Genomic DNA, 17,203 nt, shown 5'->3' with positions numbered 1-17,203 from the left:
TGGCTGCGCGCCCTCTTAGATCGGAATTAGGGTTTGTCGGTGGGATTTGCGGCTCACGGCGAACCTCGTGCTTTGAGCCGCCGGCCCCCACCTCTTTATATAGCGCAGTGCGACGGGGGCCCACCAACCATGTAGGGTTGGGCGCCCCCGATCAGGGCGCGAGACCAAGGCCCAATAGGCCGTTGGGCTTATTGGTCAGGAGATCAATCTAACACTGCTGTCAACTACATAAAACAGCATGTTTAAAATCTTCTGAACAATCAAAACAAGCGCCTAACTGAAGATTCTGCTAACATTCAGAGATCACACTGACTCCCTCCTAGAATTTTGTCTCCTTAAAAAATTTTCATAGTTCTGTAAGACTGCCAAAATTACAGATTGAAATGACTCCTGAAACACTTCGTGATTGACTGAAAATACACTTGTTTGAAAGAGCGATGAGGCAGCTATTGCTCAAAGATCCCAGCACTAAGAAACCAATTATACAACATTTCCCTTTGAGAATTTCTGAATGATTACACAAAATGCTTTGTTAATTTGCGATTGACTGAACATTTCTTTCTTTCGAATAATTTTACGAAGTGAATTTTAAAAATGCTACTCGTGAGGTTTTCAAAATCTTCTGAACTTTGATCCAAACAATTACAAGAGCTGTTGTCAACTGCATGAAGATGCTGCTAACATTCAATCAGATCACACTGACTCCCTGTGAATTTTGTCACCTAAAGTTTTTCACTTTTGTAAGACTGTCCAAATTACAGATTTGAATGACTCCTGAAACACTTCGTGATTGAAAGGGAGATGAAGCAGCAATTATTCAAAGATCCTGCCAGTGACTCGCTGAGAACCAATTATACAACACTTCACTTTGAAAGTTTCTTATTTGCTTTCATAAAATGCTTTATTAATTTGTGATTGACTGGAACATTTTTTTCTTTCGGATGATTTCACGAAGTGAATTTTAAAAATTCTACCTGTGAGGTTTTCAAATCTTCTGAACTTTGATCTGAACAATTAAAAGAGCTGCTGTCAACTGGATGCAGCAACATGTTTATTGTTGTCTAACTGAAGATTCTGCTAACACTCAGATATCACACTAATTCTGTGAGAATCGACCACAGTTCACAGCACCTACAGTGCTCCTCTTATAAGCACATCCTACCCGGCCCAAGTTGTTGTGATTCATCTGTGTCACTGTGTGCAGCACGCACACTCTGCAAATAAAAAAAAAAATCACAGCACCTACAGGTGCAGCCTAGTTTGTACTGCTGAAGTGACTCCGTTTGAGATTCGGAGATCTCAATGTGAAACGAAGTTGATGAAAGACGTGACATCTTTCCACGAGGATCCACCGTCTTCAGACGCAGCCCGAGCCGCATCCTTCCATAGCGCCGCTCGCTTCCTAATGTCCTGGACCTCGGCCGTGTCAGGGCGCATCAGCCTCTCCATGGCCACGGCGATCTCCTCTTGCAAAAATGGGACTCCAAATATGCGGTGTTTATAGATTTAACACTAGGGGTGGATGATATATGGGTCCATCTGTATCTATGAAATATGGATTGATGTCAAATCTGCAAACACATCATGTTTAGAGTCCCATTTTTGCAATTTTTTCGCCCGGGCCATGTCCCTGAGGCCGACCCTAGTCTTCCACACCTCGGCGACGAGCCGGCTGTGGTCGGCTGGTCGAACGCGATGGGCAGGGTGAGCATGGGCACGCCGGCGTACACCGCCTCGAGCGTCGAGTTCATGCCGCAGTGGGTGAAGAATGTTGGATTGATCTCCCAGTCAATAAGCCCAACGGCCTATTGGGCCTTGGTCACGCACCCTGATCGGGGGCGCCCAACCCTACATGGTTGGTGGGCTCCCGTCGCACTGCACTATATAAAGTGGTGGGGACTGACGGCTCAAGGTACGAGGTTCACCGTGAGCCAATCCGCCCCACCAACAAACCCTAAGTCCGATCTAGCAAGGTTGCACAGCCAGCGACGGGAAGACGCCACCGTCATCACCATCGGCTTCACTGCACCTCACCCCATCGCCGGACTTCACCGACTCTTCCCCGATCGTCGCTGCCTGTGCGCAGCCTACGACAGCGAACCCGATGGAGGCTTCTGGATCTACCCCTTCCGCGGTGTCAGGTCCTAAGATCTCAACTACCCCTCTCTGTTTTTCCTCTGGTAGTACTAGAACTAGTTCTAGGTCTTTGATCTATCATGCACCCCGCCTAGATCCCTACCTAGACGATCCGAATAGTTTAACAATGGTACCAGAGCATGTTTTCTAGGGTTTTGATCTAGAACGGGTGAATCAATTAGAAAAGGGAAAAGATGATTAGAAATCCAGTGTGGTTTTAGAAAGTAGAAAGGGGCTTCGGCCGACAAAGGGTTCGGTTGAACCCTAACTTCGATCCTTTCGGATCTGATAAAAGTTTTTGATTCGGATGAATGAAACTCTAAGCCTAACCCTAGATCGGGTTCGGGAAAAGTGAAGAATAGATACAACCAAACCCTAGATCGGGTTTTGGGACAGAGATGATTACATGGTTTCATCCGGAAACCGAACATCAAACCCGTGAAGAAATCAAATCGGGGAAAAAGAAAAACAGTGGCCATCCCAAACCCTAACCCTAACCCTAATTAGGAAATCGGATGAAATCCGAACAAACGAATCAAAAGAAAGGGGAAGAAAGGGAAGGGGTGGCCTACCTCGCCGTTGCGCGGCACTGCAGTCACGCCGGCGCGCGGGGAAGAGAAAGGCCGGCTCGGGGCACTCCTTGCCAGATGAGGCCACAACGGTGCCACGGTCAGGCCACTCGACGATGGCACGCTCACCCGCTGGGGAGCGCGCACGCCGGCGAGGGGGCCAGCGATGGCACCTAGGCTCGCTGCTCTCTCTCGCCGTCGAAGCTCGTCGCTCGGTGCTACGGTAGGAGAGAAGAGAGAGCAGTGAGGCGAAGAGAGAGAGAGCGAATGTGAATGGCCACTAGGGTTGGCTGACCGCGGCCGGGGGCGGGTTTTGTTCACCCGAAGACGCCACGTAGCCGTCCGATCGGCTCCAACGGCGCTAGATGCTCGGGCCGGCGATGCGGCCCAGGCGGGCGCGCGCGGTCGACCAGCTTTGCCGCCCTAGGCCCAGGTTGTGGCCTGGGTGCGGCCGGGCGTCGCGCGAAAGAAGCGGGCCGAGCCGTTTAGGTTGCTGGGCCGAATGAACAGTGTAGAAGTGAATCAGTTTTATTTTTCTTTTTCCAGTAAAAGTTTTATTTCTGGAAATTGATTAATGGCTAAAAGAAAATAGAAAAAAGGATTTTTCTGTGGGTAAAATTCAAGAAAATGAGTTCATTTTTTTTCGCTGCATATTTAAAGATGTAATTTTTATTATTAAATTCGAACCAATGGGAGAATTTAATTTTGAAATTGGATATGTTTTAAATTGATTATAATATTGTTGTTATTCTGACCAACGTTGATTAATGGCAATATTATGATGTTTTGTCTTGCATTAATTCTATTTCTACCCAACGGTGATGTAGAATTAGTGTAGAGAACAATTGTATGTTTTAATTTTGACCAACGTTGAACTAAGGCATGCAATTGTTGTTGTTATTATTTGTGTTCTCACACTATTTGAATTATGTTTTCAGGCGGATACAACTTAATGAGTTGTATCAAAGAGATCCCCACTCTAAAATGGGATAACTATATTAAATGGAAGAAAAAGATCGACTTGGCCTTCATATTGGTTGAGGTGGACTGGATAGTCACCATACCATGTCCCAAAGAACCTGTGACACTGGTGAGAGAGACAGATGAGATTGATGCTGCATGACAGAACAGAGAGCGGGACTTTGCTCCCGTAAAGATGTCTTTTGACCTTGAAAATAGAAAGTGGGTCACAGCCAATAAGAAATATTTGGCTGTGATAAAGAATACAATTGAGCCTGCAATAGTGGGCTCAATTCCAGACTATGACACGGTCACAGAATACCTAGAAAGAATAAAGAGTCAGTTCACTGGCTCTTCAAAGACATATGCAACCCAGCTGATCAAGCAACTGGTCATAGAAAGGTACTCCGGTGGCGGCAGTGGCATTAGAGAGCACATACTGAGAATGAGCAATTTGGCATCTAGGCTCAAACCAATGGATTTGGCACTCAAGGACGAGTTTCTTATTCATTTGATTTTTGCTTCTTTACCAAAAAATTTGACACCTTTGTTGTTAATTACAACATACAACCCGAGAAATGGGATTTAGAAAAGCTCATAGCCATGTGTGTGCAGGAGAAGGAAAGAATAAAAGTTTCATAGGGTGGTACTGTCAACTACCTAAAAGATAAGAAAAAGAACTATAATAACAGCTCTTCCTCCAAGTCATCTGGAAAGGGTCCCATGCAACAGTCTCAGAACAAGCAATTCCTAGTGGATAAAAACCAATGTCTCTACTGTAAGAAGACGGGACATTATAAGAAGAATTGTCCCGATTTCCAAAAGATGATTATGAAAAATAAAGGTGAGAACATTGTTACGTTCGTAAATGAATCCTTGTATGTCAAGTTTTCAAAATCTACTTGGTGGATTGATTCAGGTGCAACTATTCATGTTGCTAATTTATTACAGTGATTCCGTTCAATGAGAACTTTGCAAAGAAGCGAAAGTTTCATTAAAGTCGTAAATTAAGTACAAGCAGATGTTGAGGCCGTTGGCGATCTTTCGCTAGAGCTTGCTGATGGCTTCATACTTTTTCTTAGAGATGTTCTTTATGTACCTTCTTTGCAAAGAAACTTGATTAGTGTATCAAAATTGGACCATGATGGTTATGATTGCCATTTTGGAAATGGCAAATGTCAGATATTGTTTAATAATAGATGTATTGGTCTTGCCTTCTGACAAGACGAGCTTTATTTATTATCACTTCGTGAAAATGTGAATTCCGTATATGATGTGAATGATAATGTATCCTCATCGAACAATGCAAACAAAAAACGAAAGAGAGCTCACGATGCGTTGTCGAAATTATGGCACTGTCATTTAGGCCATATTTCGAGGGGGGGGGAAAGAAAGACTAGTTAAGAATGATATTCTTCCTCCATTAGAGCTCTCAGATTTAGAACAATGTAGAGATTGCATAAAAGAAAAGTATGTAAAGAAAATTAAAAAGGATGCCAAACGAAGCACATAAATTTTAGAGATAATTCATACAGACATATGTGGTCCTTTTCCTGTGAAAAGTGTGGATGGTTATGATTCATTCATAACATTCATAGACGATTACTCTTGTTTTAGCTATATTTATCCAATTAAAGAAAGAACAGAAGCGTTGGATAAATTCAAAATATTTAAAGCAGAAGTTGAAAATCAGCATGATTTAAAGATTAAGATAGTCAGGTCTGATTATGGGGAGAGTACTACGGTCGGCATACCCCATATGGCCAAGTTTCTGGACCTTTTGTAAGGTTCTTACAGGAGAATAGCATAGTAGCCTAGTATTCCACACCGGGCGAACCTTAGCAGAATGGAGTAGCTGAAAGGCGTAATCGTACCCTAATGGATGTGGTACGTAGTATGATAAGTTACTCTACTTTACCGATAAGTCTGTGGATGGAGGCGTTAAAAACCGCCATTCATATTCTCAATAGAGTACTAAGTAAATCGGTGCCCAAAACACCGTATGAGTTGTGGACAGGAAGAGTACCCCTCACTTAACCACTTGCGTATGTGGGGAGCCCTGCTGAGGCTAAAGTTTTTAACCCAAACATTGGGAAGCTAGATCCCAAAATAGTGAGTTGCTATTTCATTGGCTACCCAGAAAAGTCAAAAGGTTTCTGTTTTTACTGTCTAGATAGACATACAAAGTTTGTGGAAATGAGACACGCTGTCTTCCTAAAGGATGAAATGATGAGGGGGAGCATGGTAGCTCAAGAAATTGACCTTGAAGAGAAGCGGGTGTATGCACCCACTCCGATCATTCATGAGTCATTTTTCTCACTACCTGCTGTTGCTGCACCGATAGTATAAGACACTGTGGTGCCAGCACTTGTTGTTATCCCGCCTATGGCAACAATGAATGATGATGATGAACCTGTCTCTCAGGATCCTATAGAACCTATTGCCACACATGAGGGGGAGCAACAACAGCCTCAAATAAAAAATGTACCAAATGAGGAGGCCCCTAGAAGGTCTCAAAGAGTTAGAAAATCAGCTATTCCTGCTGACTATGAAGTGTACAACACTGAGAAATTTCAAATAAAGGATGATCCCACCTCATTTGAAGAAGCCATGAAAAGTAATCATTCATCAAAGTGGCTTGAGGCCATGGAAGATGAAATGAAATCAATGAATGCAAATAAAGTTTGGGATTTGGAGACAATTCCTAAAGGAGCTAAAACAGTAGGCTGTAAATAGGTCTATAAAATAAAACTTGACTTTTAAGGGAATATAGAGAGATATAAAGCCCGACTTGTGGTAAAAGGCTTTACACAAAGAGAAGAGATTGATTACAATAAGACCTTTTCTCCAGTCTCATGTAAGGATTCCTTTAGAACCATAATAGCATTAGTGGCACATTACGATTTAGAATTACATCAGATGGATGTAAAGACGACATTTCTCAACGGAGACTTAGAGGAAAATGTTTACATGGCACAACCGAAAGATTTTGTCATGGAAGAAAAAGAATGATTGGGATGCCGCCTAAAGAAATTCATTTATGGATTAAAACAAGCTTTAAGACAGTGGTACTTGAAGTTTAATCAGACAATAAAGAATTTTGGGTTTAAAGATAATGTTGAGGACAATTGTGTCTACGCAAAGTTTAAGAATGGGAAGTTTATCTTCCTTGTCCTGTATGTGAATGATATCTTACTTGCTAGTAGTGATGTCAGTCTACTACTAGAGACAAAGAAGTTTTTATCCTCAAAATTTGATATGAAAGATCTTGGTGAAGCTTCGTTCGTACTAGGGATCGAGATTCACCGAGATAGAAGAAAAGGGGTATTAGGACTGTCACAAAAAGCATACATAGAAAAAGTCTTAAAGAAATTAAGTATGCACAAATATAGTCCCTCACCTGCTCCTATAGTCAAGGGCGACAGATATGGAGATTTTCAATGCCCCAGGAACCAATATGAGATCGATCAAATGAAAGCGGTTCCATATGCTTCAGTTGTCGAAAGCTTACAATATGCTCAAGTGTGCACGCGCCCTGACTTGGTATTTGTTACCGGGTTACTTGGCAGATTCCAGAGCAATCCTGGAATAGAACACTGGGAATTAATAAAAAAAGTCTTACGTTATTTGCAAGGAACGAAAGGCCTCATGATGACATATAGAAGATCTGATTCACTCCATATAGTGGGATATTTAGATTCTGATTATACGGGAGATAATAGAAAATCCACGTCTAGATATATATTCACTCTCGCAGGGGGAGCTATTTCTTAGAAAAGCTCAAAGCAAACCGTCACTACATCGTCCACAATGTATGTCGAGTTTGTAGTATGTTATGAGGCAACGGGGCAGGTGAACTGGCTAAAGAAGTTCATACCCGGTTTGAAGGTGGTTGACGACATCAATAGACCACTAAAGTTATATTACAATAATAATCTAGCAGTACAGTATGCTCACAATAATAGATCAAGTGGTGCTGCCAAACACTTTGACATAAAGTATTATGTTGTGAAGGATAAAGTCCGGGATCAAATGATAAGTCTTGAGCATATAAGTACCGAAAAGATACTTGCGGATCCACTTACAAAAGGCTTACCACCCAATGTGTTCAGAGAACATGTAGCCGACATGGGTTTAAAGAAAAGCCTATGATTCCTGAACTATAAAAGGCCCAAAAGTTAAAGTAACTATTTCAGATCAGAGACGTGCATTGTAGCTGTTAAATCTATCGGCGATTGACCGTGACGATAAAACATGCTCTATGCATCATCTGTGAAGAAATGAGTAAGGATAAAATGATTGAAGTTTAAAGTTTAAAGATAAAAGTAATAGTATGAGATCAAGGGGGAGAATGTTGGATTGATCTCCCAGCCAATAAGTCCAACGGTCTTTTGGACCTTGGTCACGCGTTTTGATCGGGGTCATCCAACTCTACATGGTTGATGGGCCCCCGTCACACTGCGCTATATAAAGTGGTGGAGGCCGGCGGCTCAAGGTACGAGGTTCACCGTGGCCAATCCGCCCCACCAACAAACCCTAAGTCCGATCTAGTAAGGGTGCGCAGCCAGCGAGGGGAAAACGCCACCGTCATCACCGTCGGCTTCACTGCACCTCACCCCATCGCCGGACTTCACCGACTCTTCCCCGACCGTCGCTGTCCGTGCGCAGCCTACGACAGCGAACCCGATGGAGGCTTCTGGATCTAATCCTTCCGCGGTGTCAGGTCCTAAGATCTCAACTATCCCTCTCTATTTTTTCTCTGGTAGTACTAGAACTAGTTCTAGATCTTTAATCTATCATGCACCCCGGCTAGATCTCTAGCTCGACGATCCGAATAGTTTAACAAAGAACCCCACGACCGAAGGGTGGCACAGCACCCTCAGGCCTCAGCTGGTCCGTCCACGGCACGATGCGGCCGGAGTCGCCTTCGCGGATCAGGCCTCTCATGCGGGAGCACGCGTCGGCGTCGCGGAGCACCACAGGAACCGGGCCTTGATCTCGTCGAACTGGGCGGCGGACACCGCGAGGAAGCAGCCGAGCGAGACGTACAGCACCGAGCACGCGGGCTGCGCGTCCAGCCACGCCATATAGCCGTCACCGTCTGGACTGGCCTTGTTGTGCTCTTGCAGTGCCATGAAAGGGATGCAGGGGGCCAACTGCGTACACTGGGAAAGGAAGGTTTTGCCTCAGCGCGTCGATGGCGTCGCTCTCGAGCTATTGGAAGGTGGTGAAGATGATACATTGTGCTTTCTTTGCAGAGGAGTGGGCTTCAAGGACTTTGTCCAGCACTATCGAATTGGTGTGTGTGGGTGTGGGCACAACATCAGCGAACCTGATTGATTTCGTGCCAGGAATGTAGTTTTCAATCAAACAAGGATCAGTAACATCTGCATAAGAGCACGAGATCAGCTTGCGGAAATGTTGACATGCCAAAGAAGAACAATGTTAGTATACGAGTTGCACAGCTGCTCGCACCCGGAGACGTCGGCAGCAAGCCGCTCGAACGGCGCCGCCATCTTGGTGTGCACGGCCTCCAGGAAGCCGACCATGTCGTTGGCGCGGCCGTGCTCCGAGGGGATCACGTTTGGGATGGCCTCGAAGCGGACGCGCGGGCCCAGGTCCGGCAGCGCCGCCGGGGCGCCGAGGAGGCCGAGCCACTCCTCGGTGACGACGACAGTGATTGGTGACGCCGTCTCGAGCTGCCAGGAGGTGGCACAGGTTCAGCATCGCGTTGACGTGGCCGCGGCCCGGGTACGGCCCGGTCACGAGGTGGCACGGCGGTGCCGCCGTGGAGCCCATTGCACCACCACCTGGTCGAGGCGCACTCTCACACGAGAAACCTTGAGGTGGTCTTGTGAACCGTGACGAGATCCGCCATTGGGGACGCAGTCATGCTGCGGGGTTGGTTGGTGGTGCTTTTGCCTCGATATCCTCCGGGATCTGGCGAATGCCCATGCCCATGAACTGCACGCCATTTCTGACACCTTCCATTACTTTTCTGAACCCATGATAGTTTCGCTGATCGCGTCCTATGAAAATCAGAAAATAAAAGGAGAACATTTTGGGGTTCGGATCTCGTTTTTATTTTCAAGCACAGCTGCACAAGATCCAAATCAGCCCGATAAGTATTAGCAAGGACCAGGCTTTGCAATTGTGTCGAAGATTGGTGCAAGAAGAGAAAGGGCGTCTCTGAAGAAGACCCTGGGCCAGTTCAATTTTGGGCTCGTTGAGACCCGATTTTTTTGAACAGACATGGCAAAAACAGAAAGAAAGAAGAAGAAAGAAAGAAAAGACTAGCTACGCATCATGGCTATATTTCTTTATTGGGCAGGGCCTAGGGCTATTCCTGATCCGCAATGGCAACCAAAAAAAACATCGGCACGGCAACGGCCAACGAGGTCAATCGTCAGGTTAAAAAAAAAAGGTCAATCGTCAACTGAAACTGAAAATTATAGCTGTTTTCCTCACGCGTGAAGCCGCTTTGCCTTCGCCTTTGCACGGTGGATGATGGCCGTGGAGGATGTGGAGGTGGTTGCCAGGTTGGTGGTGGCTTAGGAGTGGCAAAATATCGCGTGGCGGCTTAGGATGAAGCAGTTTTTTTTTTTTTTTGGAGCAACGGATGAAGCAGATATGATGTGGTAATGAATGGGTGCCAAATTGGTCGATGGGCTATAGTTGGCGCAGATATGGCACTCCGCGTGACGGGCCTTGAATGTCATATCAACGAGGCTCCGCTAGCAGACACCTTCCCTGTTCTCCAGGCTCCTGCACATGCTTGTGGGCTAAAATGTAACTGAGCGACTAGCTTCCCGACGTTCGGCGCAAGGTCCGTGTCTGGACGCAGCTTCCCACGCTCAGCGCCTGCTCTATTCCGTACAAACATCACTCGCCTCACCCACGCCCCCTGTTCTTACGCCCGGGCCCATGTCGTCCAAACATCACCCGCATTGAGACATCACCAGCATTGAGAAGCGGAGGAGATACCGAGACAAGGAAGCAGAAGACGATGAGAAAGATACAACACTCAATCTATTTTTAAAACATCCAAAGAAAACAGTTAAAACACTTATAACATACGTCTAAATACTTGTAAAAACACATAAAAACGCTTGAAAAATCCGTTGCAAAATATATGCAACATTCAGATAAAACACATGCAACATATGTGTGAAACGCGTGCAATATTCAGATAAACACACTTACAACATATGTGTACAACTATTGCAACATATGCAGCATCCCGATCTACTTTTAAAACATCTACATGAAACACTTGCAACATCCAAATAAAACATCTGAAATACGCAATGTCACCTTGCTGCTTGAACGAATCACGGAGCTCGACGCCGCCGCGGTGCATGGAGCGCTCGTCGGTGCGCCTCTGGGCGAGGACCTGCTCAGTGGCCTGGGGGAGCACCTGCTCCACGGCATGGGTCAACGCACCCTGGGCCCAGTGGAGGACGGGCTTGGCGTGGCGGGGGATGGCAGCGGCGATGCGCCGGAGTGGCCTAGCAATGTCGATGCCCAAGCGCTATGCCTCGGAGGTGGTCGCCCGTCACGCCTAGCCATGCCAGCGGCCGAGCGTTGTAGCCTAGAGGTGGCAGACGAGCGGATATGAGCAAGTGAGCAAATAGAAACGAGTACATGGACAAACTGATTTTTTATTTAGAAACAAAGGAGCATGGGGTCTTGGGCTGGCGTCATGCGGCCCACTAGAGGTGCGTCCGCCCGGATGCCCTCTTGCTAGCATTAACGTTTTTTTATTTAGAAACGAGAGAGCCAGGGGTGTTGAGCTGACGTCACGTAGCCCAATAGTATGTCCGCCTGGACGTCCGCTTCGTGGCATTAGCGAAAATATTATAATGCTCGAAAACCCTTCTCTAGCTCATCGTGCTCACGAAGAACAAAACTCAGCCCATCATCCGTATTCCGGATAGGGGAATTGAATGAAGAGTACACATGTGACGATGCGTATGAGTGTGCACGCACGCGCAAGGGCTCAGTTATACCTAGTTGTCGATGTTTCACCACCGATAGCCTGTCACGAGGGTACCCAGGGCAGTTTGTTCGGGCTTCAGCGTATGCAGAACTCGACGGTAAACGCAAGAGACAGTCGATTTATCCTGGTTTGGACCCTCGACCGTGATCGAGTAAAAGCCATACGTCCAGTCAGCGTTAGCCTTTGTGTTGGATTGATTGTAAAGTGTTGTGTTGCGTTATGTGTTCTTCTGCCGGACCTCTCATCTAAGGAGCCCTGCCCTCCTTTATATAGTCAGGAGACTAGAGTCCAGTTGGTTTACAATGTAGAGTCCTAGTAGGATTACATTGTAGTATTACTACTAGGATTACATGGGAGGAATCATAATCAAACTAGATCTCCTCTCTTTCTTACGGTGTATCCTGTGGGTCCCGCATCGACAAGCCCTCGAGCACTTCATGGTTGAACTCCGGAGGCCTTGTTTTGTTCCTCTAGGTCTTGCCGAGCAGGAACAAGCGTCGCCCGAGTGCTTTCTTGAGTGAAACCATGTAGCGCTTCTTAGGATCTTCGAGTGGTGTGTGCTTTTTTGAAGAAAAAATACTCCCGTCGTGTAGCCCCCAAGCCTCTTGCTGTTTGGAACAAGGAGCTGGAGGGTCTTGTCTTGAAATTGCCCTGATTCTTTGTCGAAGGGGGCCCGAGCATATACCCGGGTTCTTTATCAAAAAGAACTCGGATATTAATCGGTCCGGGTTCTTTTTGTCATGAGGCCTTGAAGTGGTCTGTCTTGAAGAAGTCTTCTTGGTGACGTGCGCTTTTTCGAAGAAAAAAGTGTACTCACTGAGTGTAGCCCCCGAGCCTCTTGCTATTTGGAACAAAAAGTTGGAGGGTCTTGAATCTTATGTTGTTTGAAAACTCCTGTCTTGAAGAAGTCTTCTGAGTGATGTGCGCTTTTTGGAAGAAAAAGTGCACTTACTGAGTGTAGCCCCCCGAGCCTCTTGCTATTTGGAACAAAAAGTTGGAGGGTCTTGAATCTGAGTTGTTTAAAGAACTGAAAACCTCTTCTGAGGATGTGTAGGATCTTGTAGACATTCTCAAGGGTGTATCCAAGTAACCCGTGAACTGCAGTAGGCTATCCATATACCGTTGCAAGTCAACAAAGCTGCGCCACCGAGTACTTTCCATAATTAGCTTGCGTGCTTGATGTCTTCTTGCATGCTGCTGTATGTCATGCCTCTTCCTTTGTTTCACTTGAGTAATGAAAGTACATATAAATATGCACGTGCATCCTCATATTCGTGCTCATCTTGCTGACGTAAAATCTTCTCGTTCGACCATGATCCAATGCGAGCAAGACAACCTAGATAATCCATCAAAAGGCTTTGAGTGGGCAGTCCCCTCACCGGAGACCCCGTATCACCGCCACCTTAGAATTTCCAAATCACCGCAACAAGGTCGACCTTAGCTATCGAGTAGTTGATCACCCCAACCGAGTAGTCGATCACCGCGGCCGAGTAGTCGGACGTCCTGGCGACTTGTATAGCAGCAACCGAGTAAGACAGCGCGGGGCATGTGTCTCACCTAATGAAGTAGTGGCCAAGTAAGGCAGCCAACGGTGGGCGAGCTCCTTATTTGATGACGTGGTCCAGAAAATGGTTCCCTTTCCGGCGAGTAGGCTTCACGGATTAAGGCCTCAGCAACCCAAGTAAATCAATTGTAGTAGAGCCACGGAGGCATATGGATAATATCCAGAGATGATGATTAAAGAATATTTGAAAAAATATTAAACCATGACTTAGCTTGATTGATGGTCGTGTGGTAGAATCAGCGCGCGATCCTGACATTTTGCGCTTAGGAGACCCTAGAGGTTGTAGCCCCCGAGCATCAGCTTGCGAGTACTTGGACATGAGCTATCGAGTAGTTGGTCACCACAGCCAAAGTAGTCAGAAACTATGACGAGTAGTCGGACAACTGGCTTATTTCAGCCATTTTGCTTTTTGGTTCGGGTGTTAGCTTATTAGCTACCCTCATCGGCGGGCTCAAGCATCTTTTTCAGCTCTTTTGCTCTCGGCCAATATGCTCAGGCATAATTTCAGCCATTTTGCTTTTTGGTTCGGGTGTTGGCTTATTAGCTACCCTCATCGACGGGCTCAAGCATCTTTTCAGCTCTTTTGCTCTCGGTCGGTATGCTCAGGCATAATTTCAGCCATTTTGCTTTTTAGTTCGGGTGTTAGCTTATTAGCTACCCTCATCGGTGGGCTCAAGCATCTTTTCAGCTCATGTTTCGATGATTTTGCTTATTCGAGTTGTCTTAGTTGTTTCTATCCGGGAACCTTTCTCATGTCTTCTCCTCTACAGTAATCATCTTTTCTAATGTGCGTCTGAATTCTTCATTGTTTCTCAGGTTTTCTCTGCAGAAGTCCTGAAATTGCCACCTTGCCATGATTCCGTGAGAGAAAGCTTCGATTACTTCTCGTTCAGTGATGTCATGTACTTGAGCACGTAGTTCGCCAAATCATCGATAGTAATTTCTAAGACTTTCGCCTCCTTTCTGCTTGAGTCCTTTTAATTCTGCGTGGGTGATGGGGTGCGTAATGGTACCCGCGAAATTTTCACAAAAAACTCTTTGCAAGTCCTCCCAATTTCTAATTGACCCTAGATTTAATTTGTCGAACCATTGGAGGGGCATGGTTTCTAGGGCCATGGGAAAGAACAAGGTCTTGATATCATCGCCTCCTCCGGCTAGTTCAATCGACTGCGAGTAAATCCTAAGCCACTGCCTTGGTTTGGTCTTGCCATCATATTTAGAGTGGTTGGATGGCTTGAACTTGTGAGGTAGTCGTATTAAAGCAAATCTGTTTGCAAAACAGGGGAATCTTTCATGCGTTCCGATTTCTTTGTATTCTGATTCGGCACCTCCTTCCTGCCAACTGTCGTTTTGGTGAGAGTAGTTCTGCGGGAATGTTTGAATGGGTGCTTCGCTTCTGATCTTCCTTGGTTGTTTGATTTGGTAGTTTTGACTATGGTCCCTTCTACTTTCTCTATTGTGACTTCCACTTGGCCTAAGTCTCTCGAAAGCGGACTTCCTTTCATTTTGATCTTCCTTCCTATGAGATGTTGACCTGGCGGGTAGTCTTGAGCGGGTCCTTCCATCATGCGTCCTTAGGGCTGCTGACTGGAGGAGGTTCCGGAGCTGTTCCTGTTTTTCACTAGGAAGTGATGTCGCTCTGAGTTCTTCTAGTGCTTCTCAGATCCTATTGTAGGGCGTATTCGCCGCGCGTCTCTCTTCGACTTCTTGTTCTGATTTTCTTCTGTCGTACTCAGCCAGATCTGGCTCATATTTGATCCAAGCTTCCTTACGCTGCCTAGCACGGCGTTGGCGTCCTTGTTTTAATTTGTTTATTCTTTCTCTGGCTTGCCTCTGATTCTTGGTCTCTCTGATGAATACAGGCCCGATCTTCCGAGAGGTAGCCGGTAAGTTCGATTTGTGGAGATCTCGACGTTGGCGATCCGGCTTCAAATCAGACACGATTCGAACCCTGCAACCGTTACACCACTGCTCCGTTGGTTATCAACCAAGCACAACTTGATTGACCTCGCCAAGAAGGCTTTTCCTGCAAGCGAATCGAAGAGCACAAGCAAGAAGGTAAAACACGCAATCTGAAATTGCAAATATGAATGACGCGAATATCAATAGAGGGTTCAAGAACTCGGTTCCAAAGGACTAATCGACACAGTGGAGGAGATCAAGAACGGGGGCCCTGGATCACTGCAAAAGGATTTGTCACCACAGTTACAATGAACGATTCAGTTTCTCGATGGAAAACTAAACTCTAAACAAAACCCAATTGTGTAGCAGCGGCGGCGGCTGTGTTTATAGTCTAAGACTCGACCTAGGGTTGGGGACGGCCAGGGGTTGGGCGCCCACAACTTGGGCTTAAGGCCCGACACGATACATGGCCAAGTTGGCCCAAATAGGTGACGCAGCACCTTGCCGTGGTCACACAGAATGATCCACGGACCTTCTGGAGCTGGGACCAGATCCAAAACGACGGCGTCGTCGTCCCCTTTCCAACGCATCCAAGAACGGCCCGTTTCGATGTCGTATGAGGAAGTTATGACCGAAACAGTGACGACGTGTCTGCTGAATCCGAGGACGACGTGGCAGCTGAGTTGGAAACGAATTGCAACTTGGGGAAGACCATGGCGTCGATGTGTCCAGCGTGGCGATGTCCTCATCATCCTCCCCTTCTTGAATTGGAGTCGTCCTCGACTCCATCTTGGCGATGTCCTCATTATCCCCTCCTTGTAGAATTGGAGTCGTCCTCGACTCCATCCCATCATCAGCGAACTCCTGCAAAAGGTTAGTGACAGCAGGCAATGCACTAGACATAAAAGGTTGACAAAACATAGTATAACATGGTGCATCAGGATTATCACATAACTCAGCAGTAGCAGGAGTTGTAGCAAGAAAAGCACCTCCTTTTAACTTAATCCCATTATTTTTAGCAATGTCTGTTGGAGGTTTATTTTTTATCTCATTAGCATGTTTAATAATATCCGTAGGAGACAAAGGTAGCAATGTAATTTTCTTGTCCTTATGTATGATAGTGTATGTATTAGTTCTACCATGGTGTAAAGCATCATTATCAAATTCCCATGGGCGACCTAACAAAATAGAACAAGCTTGCATAGGGACAACATCAAAATCAGCAGTATCATGATAAGAGCCTGTGAAAAAGCTAATGCGTGCTGATTTAGATACCTTAGTCTTAGCACTATTATTGAACCATTGAAGTTTATATGGATACGAATGTTGTCGTGTGGTCAAGCCAAGCTTGTCAACCAAATCTGAACTCACCAAGTTGTTGCAACTCCCGCTATCAATGATAGTGAGAACACGACAACCCTGCACAATGAGATACATGTGGAACAAATTGTGGCGTTGGATCTTCATCTCTTCTTCATGTACCACATGTGTACTCAACACACGCTGCACAAGAAGGCTAGGGTAGTCCGCGGCAGCAGCCACGGAGTCAATGGTGATGGCCTCCTTGTCTTGATCGCCCTCGATGGGATCTGCATCAATGTTAGCAGCAAGGGCTAAATCATCTTCAACATCACTAGCACTTACATATCCATCCTCGGTAGCAATGAAAGCGCGACGACTGGGGCATTCCTTCATGACATGTCCCATGCCTTTGCATCGGTGGCAAATGATTTTAGAGCTGGACGAGGAGGAGCTAGTAGAAGCACCCGGAGTGCCACCTTTCTTCAGCTGTGGAAACTGCACATTAGACAATTTACTTACCCCAGAAGAAAATGGAGGTGTAGATGGCTGTGGTGCAACAGGAAGCTTGGGCGGCTCCGGCTCGGAACGCTGCTGAAAATTCCTCCCATTGTTAGACCTGAAAGGCTGGTGTTGTTTGCGTCCCTGTACTTCTCGTTCGGCCTTAATAGCAAGATGATACAATTGGGAAAAATTGCGCCATTCTTTGTAATCAAGTATGTTCTGTATATCATGGTTTAAACCACCAAAAAATCTAGCACTAGCATCATCATC

At 46.0% G+C, this 17,203-nt stretch overlaps 1 pseudogene; it reads right to left on the bottom strand.

Moving 5' to 3' along the window:
• Positions 1-1,299: 1,299 nt before the first annotated feature.
• Positions 1,300-9,464, bottom strand: LOC136510859 (UDP-glycosyltransferase 87A2-like; annotated as a pseudogene).
• Between the last annotated feature and the right edge of the window lie 7,739 nt (positions 9,465-17,203).

This window comes from Miscanthus floridulus, chromosome 16 (assembly GCF_019320115.1).
Source record: "Miscanthus floridulus cultivar M001 chromosome 16, ASM1932011v1, whole genome shotgun sequence".
In the NCBI taxonomy this organism is placed as follows: domain Eukaryota; kingdom Viridiplantae; phylum Streptophyta; class Magnoliopsida; order Poales; family Poaceae; genus Miscanthus; species Miscanthus floridulus.
Note: the sequence above shows the minus strand (reverse complement) of the source record. Positions and strands in the feature narration are given on the sequence as shown.